At 42.5% G+C, this 8738-nt stretch overlaps 1 pseudogene; it reads right to left on the bottom strand.

The window, feature by feature from the left end:
* Positions 1-1329: 1329 nt before the first annotated feature.
* On the bottom strand, positions 1330-1359 carry LOC119618492 (U7 small nuclear RNA; annotated as a pseudogene).
* Between the last annotated feature and the right edge of the window lie 7379 nt (positions 1360-8738).

Here is an 8738-nt window from a genome sequence, read left to right as displayed (position 1 = left end):
TTTGACTTTTTAAGAAACTGCCAAAGTGTTTTCAAAGTGGGTCTGTCATTATGCACTTCCACCAGCAATGTGTATGAAAGTGTCAGTTGCAGGCCTGGCGTGGTGGCTCACGCCTGTAATCCTAGCCCTTTGGGCAGCTGAGGCAGGTGGATCACTTGAGGCCACGAGTATAAGACCAGCCTGGCCAACACGGTGAAACCCCGTCTCTACAAAAATACAAAAAAGAATTAGCCAGGAGTGGTGGCACTTGCCTGTAATCCCAGCTGCTCAGGAGGCTGAGGCAGGAGAATTTCTTGAACCTGGGAGGCGGAGGGTGCAGTGAGCTGAGATTTCGCCATTGCATTCCAGCCTGGGAGACAGAGCAAGACTCTGGTATTGTCAGTCTTTTTAATTGTAGCCATTCTAAGGATTGTGTGATGATATCTCATTGTGGTTAAATTTGTGCTTCCTTAATCATTATTGTTATTTTAAAATTTTGTTTTATTTTATTTTAAGTTCCAGGATACACGTGCAAGACATACATGTTTGTTACAAAGGTAAATGTGTGCTATGGTGGTTTGCTGCACCTATCAACCCATCACCCAGATGTTAAGCCCCACATGCGTTAGCTATTTTTCCTGATACTCTCCCTCCCTAGCACCTTGAAAGGTCCCAGTATGTGTTGTTCCTCTCCCTGTGTCCATGTGTTTTCATTGTTCAGCTCCCACTTATAAGTGAGAACATGCAGTTTTGGTTTTCTGTTCTTGTGTTAATTTGCTGAGGATAATGGCTTCCAGCTTCATCCATGTCCCTGCAAAGGACATAAGCTTGTTGTTTTTTATGGCTGCACAGTATTCCATGGTGTATATGTTCCACATTTTCTTTGTCCAGTCTATCATTGATGGGCATTTGGGTTGATTCCATGTTCCTTAATTATTAATAATGACAAGGCCAGGCACAGTGGCTCATGCCTGTAATCCCAGCACTTTGGGAAGCTGAGGTGGGAGGATCACTTGAGGTCAGGAGTTCTAGACCACCTTGGCCAACATGGTGAAACCTCATCTCTACTAAAAAAATACAAAAAAGTAGTCAGGTGTGGTGATGTGTACCGGTAGTCCCAGCTATTTGGGAGGCTGAGGCTTTTGAATTGCCTGAACCTGAGAGGCAGCAGTTGCAGTGAGACGAGATCATCCTACTGTATTCCAGGCAGGGTGAGAGAGTGTGACTGTCTCAAAAAAAAAAAGAGCATCTTTTTGTATGCTTGTCATCTGTATTTCTTTTTTGGTAAAATATCTGTTCAAATATTTTGCTCACTTTATAATTGTTTTCTTTTTAAAATTTTTACATTTTTAGACAAATTCTAAAAGAGCTGTAACACTGTTTGTTTTCTTATTATTGAGTTATAAGTTTATAAGTGTCCTTTATATATTCTAACTAAAATGCTTTGTCAGATACCTATTTGCTGATATCGTCTCCCAGACTGGGACTTGCCTTTCATTTTCTTAACAGTGTTGTTTGTAGAGAAATATGTTTTAAATTTTGTTGAAGTCCAATTTATTGAATTTACGGGTCTTTTTTTTTTTTTAGAAACAGAGTCTCACTCTGTTGCCCAGACTGGAGTGCAGTGGTGCGATCTTGGCTCACTACAAGCTCCGCCTCCTGGGTGCTTGCCATTCTCCTGCCTCAGCCTCCCGAGTAGGTTGGACTGCAGGTGCCAGCCACCACACCTGGCTAATTTTTTGTGTTTTTAGTGGAGAGGGTGTTTCATCGTGTTAGCCAGGATGGTCTCCATCTCCTGACCTTGTGATCTGCCCACCTCGGCCTCCCAAAGTGCTGGGATTACAGGCGTGAGCCACCGTGCCCAGCCAAATTTATGGGTCTTATTCATTTATTTATTATTATTCTTTTTAGGCCCATTCTCACTTTAAATAAGGCTTTCTGGATCTTATTTTTAAAATGCTGGGGCCGGGCACAGCCCCAACTTTGGGAGGCTGAGGTGGGTGGAATGCTTGAGCTCAGAAGTTCGAGACCAGCCTGGGCAATATGGTGAAACCCCATCTCTACTAAAATGCCAAAAAAATTAGCCTGACGTGGCCACGTGTGCCTGTAATTTCAGCTACTCAGGAGGTTGAGACAGGAGAATCACTTGAACCTGGGAGGCAGAGGTTGCAGTGAGCCGCGATCATGCCATTGCACTCCAGCCTGGATGATAGAGCGACACTCTGTCTTAAAAAAAAAAAAGTTGGCCAGGCGCAGTTGCTCATGCCTGTAATTCCAGCACTTTGGGAAGCTGACATGGGCAAATTGCTTGAGCTCGGGAGTTTGAGACCAGTCTGGGCAACATAGGGAGACCCCATCTCTACAAAAAAAAATACAAAAATTAGCCAGGCATCGTGGTGTGTGCCTGTGGGCCCAGCTACTCATGAAGCTGAGGTGGGAGAATCGCTTGAGCTCAGAAAGTCAAGGCTGCAGTGAGCTGTGATCATACCACTGTACTTCAGTCCAGGTGAGAAAGCAGAATCCTGTCTTTAAGGGAAAAAAAAAAAAAAAAAAAAAGTTTTACCTCTCCCAAAGTGTATTAGTCAAGAGTTTTCCAGAGAGACAGAACCAATAGAATATGTACACAGATAGATAGATAGATAGATAGATAGATAGATAGATAGATAGACAGACAGATGTAGATATATGAGAAGAGATTTATTAAGGGAATTGGATCCATAATCATGGGAATTTTTTTTTGAGATGGAGTTTCGCTCTTGTTGCTCAGACTGAAGTGAAACAGCGCAATCTTGGCTCACTGCAACCTCCACCTCCCGGGTTCAAGCGATTCTCCTGCCTTAGCCTCCCGAGTAGCTGGGATAATAGGCATGTGCCACCACACCCGGCTAATTCTGTATTTTTAGTAGAAACATGATTTCTCCATGTTAGGCTGGTCTCGAACTCTTATGGGAATTTATTAAGGTAATTGGATCCATAATTATGGAGGCCAAGAAGTCCCTTGATTGGCCATCTGTAAGCTAGAGACTCTGGGAAACTAGTAGTGTGGCTCAAGTCAAGTCTGAAAGTCTCAACCAGGGTTGAGATAAGTTGTTGGTGTCACTCTCAGTCTGAGACCGAAGGCCTGAGAATCTGTTGCGGGGGTAAAAGGTCTCCTGCTATAGGTTCCATAGTCCAAAGGCCAGAGAGCCTGGAGTTATGATGTCCAAGGGCTGGAGAGGAAGACTGCCCCAGCTATAGGACAGAGATAAGTGAATTCCCCTTTCTTCTACCTTTTTTTTTTTTTTTTTGAGATGGAGTTTCGCTCTTGTTGCCCAGGCTGGAGTGCAACGGCGCGATCTCGGCTCACCACAACCTCTGCCTCCCAGGTTCAAGTGAATCTCCTGCCTCAGCCTCCCAAGTAGCTGGGATTATAGGCAGGTGCCACCACGCCTGGCTAATTTTGTATTTTTAGTAGAGACAGGGTTTCTCTGTGTTGGTCAGGCTGGTGTCGAACTCCTGACCTCAGGTGATCCACCTGCCTCGGCCTCCCAAAGTGCTGGGATTATAGGTGTGAGCCACTGTGCCCGGCCTGCCATTTTGTTCTATCAGAACCCCAGATGATTGAATGGTACCCAACCACACTGAGGTCAAATATTTCCCACTCAGTTGGCAGACTCCTATGCCAGTGTTCCCTGGGAACACCTTCGAAGACACATCCAGAAATAATGCTTTACCAGCTCTCTACGTATTCCTTAATCCAGTTCATCTGATACCTAAAATTGAAAATCACACAGTCTCCTATGTATTTTTTGTTGTATTTTCTTTGAGATGGAGTTTCACACTGTCGCCTGGGCTGGTGTGCAGTGGCATGATCTCGGCTCGCTGCAACCTCTGCCTCTTGGGTTCATGTGATTCTCCTGCCTCAGCCTCCCAAGTAGCTGGGACTACAGGCTCATGTCACCATGCCTGGCTAATTTTTGTATTTTTAGTAGAGACGGGGGTTTCACTATGTTGGCCAGGCTGGTCTTGAACTCCTGACCTCATGATCTACCTGCCTCAGCCTCCTAAAGTGCTGGGATTACAGGCATGAGCCACTGCACCCTGCCGTTTTTCTGAGACAGAGTCTTGCTCTATTGCCCAGGCTGGAGTACAGTGGTATAATCTTGTCTCACTGCAACCTCTGCTTCTGGGTTCAAACAATTCTCCTGCCTGAGCCTTCCGAGTAGCTGGCGTTACAGGTGCATGCCACCACTTCCAGCTAATTTTTGTATTTTTAATGGAGACCGGGTTTCACCTTATTGACCAGGCTGGTGTCGAACTCCTGACCTCAGATGATCCAATACCTCGGCCTCCAAAAGTGCTGGGATTACAGGCATGAGCCACTACACCTGGCCTGTTTTATTCTAAAAGTTTCATAGTTTTGGTTATTTAACTTTATGTTTAATTTTGAGAGTCTCTTTTTTTTTTTGGATATGGTATAAAAATAAGGATGAGGTTTATTTTGCTGTATGAATTGTTGAAAAGATTATTTTTTCCCCATTGAATTGCATTGACATCTTTACGATAAATGAACTTAGTAAGTATGTATGGATCTGTTTTTTGGATTCTTTATTTTGTTCTGTTGATCCAATAGCATGTCTTTTCACCAATATTACATTTTCTTGTTTAAGACAGTTTTATAACTCCTGAAATAAAGTAGTATAAGTTTCCATAATTTGTTCTTCTTTTTCAAAATTATTTTGCATATCCTTCATATTTCTCTATATATTTTAAAATAACCTTGTCATTTTATATAAAGAAACCCACTTGGGGCCAGGCACGGTGGCTCACGTTTTTAATCCCAGCACTTTGGGAGGCCGAGGCAGGTGGATCACCTGAGGTCAGGAGTTCGAGACCAGCTTGGTCAACATGGTGAAACCCTGTCTTTACTAAAAATATAAAAATTAACCAGGCATGTTGGCAGGCACCTGTAACCCCAGCTACTAGGGAGACTGAGACAGGCCAATTGCTTGAACCCAGGAGGCGGAGGATGCAGTGAGCCAAGATCGTACCACTGCACTCCAGCCTGGGTGACAGAGCAAGACTCCATCTCAAAAAAAAAAAAAAAAAAACCAAAAAAACCCCCCCAAAAAACAAACCTACTTGGATTTTTTTAATGCCTTAGAGACAAGGCATACAAATTTATTTAACCCGTATACACAGGCACCTTCAGAATGAAGATCCACCCCACTTGGATTTTTATATTTTGAGATGGAATTTCGGTCTCCATCTCAAAATATACATTACATGCCTGTAATTCCAGCTACTCGGGAGGCTGAGGTAGGAGAATCGCTTGAACCCGGGAGGCAGAGTTTGCAGCGGGCCAAGATTGTGCCACTGCACTCCAGCCTGGGTGACAGTGCGAAATTCCATCTCAAAAAAAAAAAAAAAAAATGTAGATGTATGACTTTGACAAGGGATCAAATGAAATCAGGAATTGCTCAACAGAGCAAAGTTAACTGGCCCAGAGGGATTAAACCCATAGCTTTGACCTCAGCATTACAGTATTGGAAACAGATGCTTCTTAGCTTGATTCAAGTAAAAATTTGTTTGGTCAAAATTATATGCACAGTTTTGCATAATACAAAAAGAAAACGTTGATCTCTATTGACCGTGATTAGTGGAACACATCTAAAATTGACCGACCCCCTAAGAGGACAAATATGTGAGATTATCCCATTATTCCCTTGCATCTCCCTCCTTACCATGGCAGAAATCATTAATGGATCACAGCACTGTTTCTCAAAGAATGTGTATACAGGTACTGTTTTTGTTTCTTTTTCAGGCACTGTTTATTGATGAGTGGTGGCCCTGGGTGAGCTCAGTCTGCCTTTCTTGAAGTAGAGAGAATTCCTCCACCTTTGATTATGGGGAAGAGATAATCTGCAAAATACTTTTATGCTAAACTGTCAATCTTTGCATTCCGGTTACGTGAGTCTACTGGGCCAAGGAGTTTTCATTTGTTTTTCCTACTCCAAGTCTATGGACAATTTTTTTTTTTTTTCCCCCGGAGACAGAGTTCACCGTGGAGTACAGTGACATGATCTTGACTCACTGCAAGCCCCGCCTCTTGGGTTCAAGCGATTATCCTGCCTCGGCCTCCCGAGTAGCTGAGACTACAGGAGCGCACCACAAGGCTCGGGTAATTTTTGTATTTTTAGTAGAGATGGGATTTTGCCATGTTGGCCAGGCTGGTCTCAAACTCCTGACTGACTACAAGTGATCCGCCCCCCTCGGCCTCCCAAAGTGCTAGGATTACAGGAGTGGGCCACTGCGCCCAGTCAACAACTTTGGATTTGTACAAGAAGAAAGTGTTTTGGTTAAGGAGTTTTCCATATTGACTCTAACTCATCTGAGATTGGGGATTAAATCAAAATCAGTACAATAGGGGCATTAAGTAGGGTATAATAACTAAGTTGTGAGGTTTTTAATTCAGGTAGAAGCCCTGATCCCACCTCGTATAGTGAAGCCTAAGGCCCTAGGCCTTTTGCTGTCTTGTAGGTGCAGCTGAGAGTGTATGCATTTTACTGACAGCCCTGATGCTGAACCCACATCAACATAACCTATAGTGAATTTACTCTCAAATCAAAGGGGATACATTCTGAAGTTCTCTGAAAGCCAGTATTTATAATTACAAGAGTGGTTACAACCAAATTAATGTTGATGTTAATTCCTTACTTTTGTCTCTCATTTTCCAGTCCAAATAACTTTATATCATCCATATCAATTATTCAATATTATATTACTTATTCACTATAATAGATGGAACTGAAATTACCCTTCTCCCTTTGTAAAGTCTCCTTTGGTTACATCATTTTACATATGATGTAACCAAAGTTCAAAGTGGCAGTAACTTGTCCAAGGTCACAGTTAAGTCTGCCTCACCAGGTAGAGTTAGGTGTTGAGATGAAGTCTCCTAATTTAATTTAATCTACTCTACTTTTTGCCCAGTCTGCCTGTCACCCTTTGAGGTCAGTTTTCCCACCACTAGTTTGCCATTTCAGCTGTTTCAGACCCACTGGCCTGATCCAATGCATTAAGGATACTTTTCTTTGTGCTGAGCCATACGGAACTAATTTTTTTTTTTTTTTTTTTGATTGCCATGATATTTGGAAGGATGAAAGACAGAGATAGAAGCCCTGGTAGGGAACAGCTGCTTCTATTAATGTTTATAGGATTCATTGAGCTGAAAATTGTGATGTATCTTTGGTTTCTCCTTTGTAATTGCTCTCAGAGAATAGATGCCACAAATTCTGGATAGTTTGGGAGGATAGGGTGCTTGATGGATTCCACTTTAGAGTTGTTGGGTTGAGATAAGGTGGCAGGGGTATGTCCTGGTGGAAAAGAGATGCAGATTTGGAGCTTAGGTGAAAGATCAACATTAAAGATACAGATTAATAAGGCATCTATATATAGGTGCATGCTTAACAGGGAATAGTAGCTGAGATTGTCAAGTGGAAAGGTACACAGAGAGAGACTTACAGCTGGACCTCAGGGATGCTCAAATTTTGGGGATTGAGGGAAAATCAGGACGAGCCAGTGGAGGAGGATGAAAAGAAATGGTGGGGAGAAAACCAGCATCACTGCACTGGGACCCTGCCAGTTCCTGCTTGGCCATCAAAGGTTTGCACCTTCAGCACATAGGATCGTGACAGGCTCATAGTTGGTGCTCGAACAACTTTTGTTGAATGACCAAATGTGTGGAATCCAAGAAAGCTTTTCTAGGAGGAACCTTAAGGTCAACAGTCTCCAATGTGGAAACAAGGCTGGAATGATGAGGGAAAATTTCATTGAGAAGGAGATTTTGGATCCGAGGACTAGGAAATCATTAGTAACTTTATGACATGCAGATTACAAATGCGTCACTACATACTTAGGCCATAAGAACTTGTGAAATGTTGCAGCCATAAAAAAGGATGAGTTCATGTCCTTTGTAGGAGCATGGATGCAGCTGGAAACCATTGTTCTCAGCAAACTATTGCAAGAACAGAAAACCAAACACTGCATGTTCTCACTCATAGGTGGGAATTGAACAGTGAGAACAGTTGGACATAGGAAGGGGAACATCACACACCGGGGCCTGTCATGGGGTAGGGGGGAGGGAAGAGGGATAGCATTAGGAGATATACCTAATGTAAATGACGAGTTAATGGGTTGAAGCACACCAACATGGCACATGTATACATATGTAACAAACCTGCATGTTGTGCACATGTACCCTAGAACATAAAGTATTTTTAAAAAAAACTGAAGAAAAAAAAGAACTTGTGAAATGCAGACAATGAAACTTAATTCCTTGGATTAGCATAAAGACTCAGTGATATAACTAAATTGTGTTAAATACTTGGGCCCACCCCCTATTGCAGAGTAAAATGCTCATTCATTTATTTATTCAACTAATATTTATTGAGTGTTTACTCTGGGCCCACGTATGGTTGTAATATCTGCAGATAGAGCAGTGCATCAGATAGAGTTTGTGCTTTTGTGAACCTTATATTCAATATCAGGTGGGAAGAGGTAATAATAAATGAAAAATGTGTGATAGTGACAAATGCTATGCAGAAATGAGATGGTAGTAATCTGATGGTGATGACTGGGCCACTTTAGGTAGGTTGGACAAGAAGAGTTGATATGGACTGTTATTGTTGTAATTATTATAAGTTCTCCCTCTTTTCTCTTCAATTGCTCACTGCATCACACACCATGTCATCACGTCACATCACATTTTCCCGCTCAAAAAC

This window comes from Chlorocebus sabaeus, chromosome 23, assembly GCF_047675955.1.
Source record: "Chlorocebus sabaeus isolate Y175 chromosome 23, mChlSab1.0.hap1, whole genome shotgun sequence".
Lineage (NCBI taxonomy): Eukaryota > Metazoa > Chordata > Mammalia > Primates > Cercopithecidae > Chlorocebus > Chlorocebus sabaeus.
This window is presented reverse-complemented; position numbering and strand designations above follow the sequence as displayed.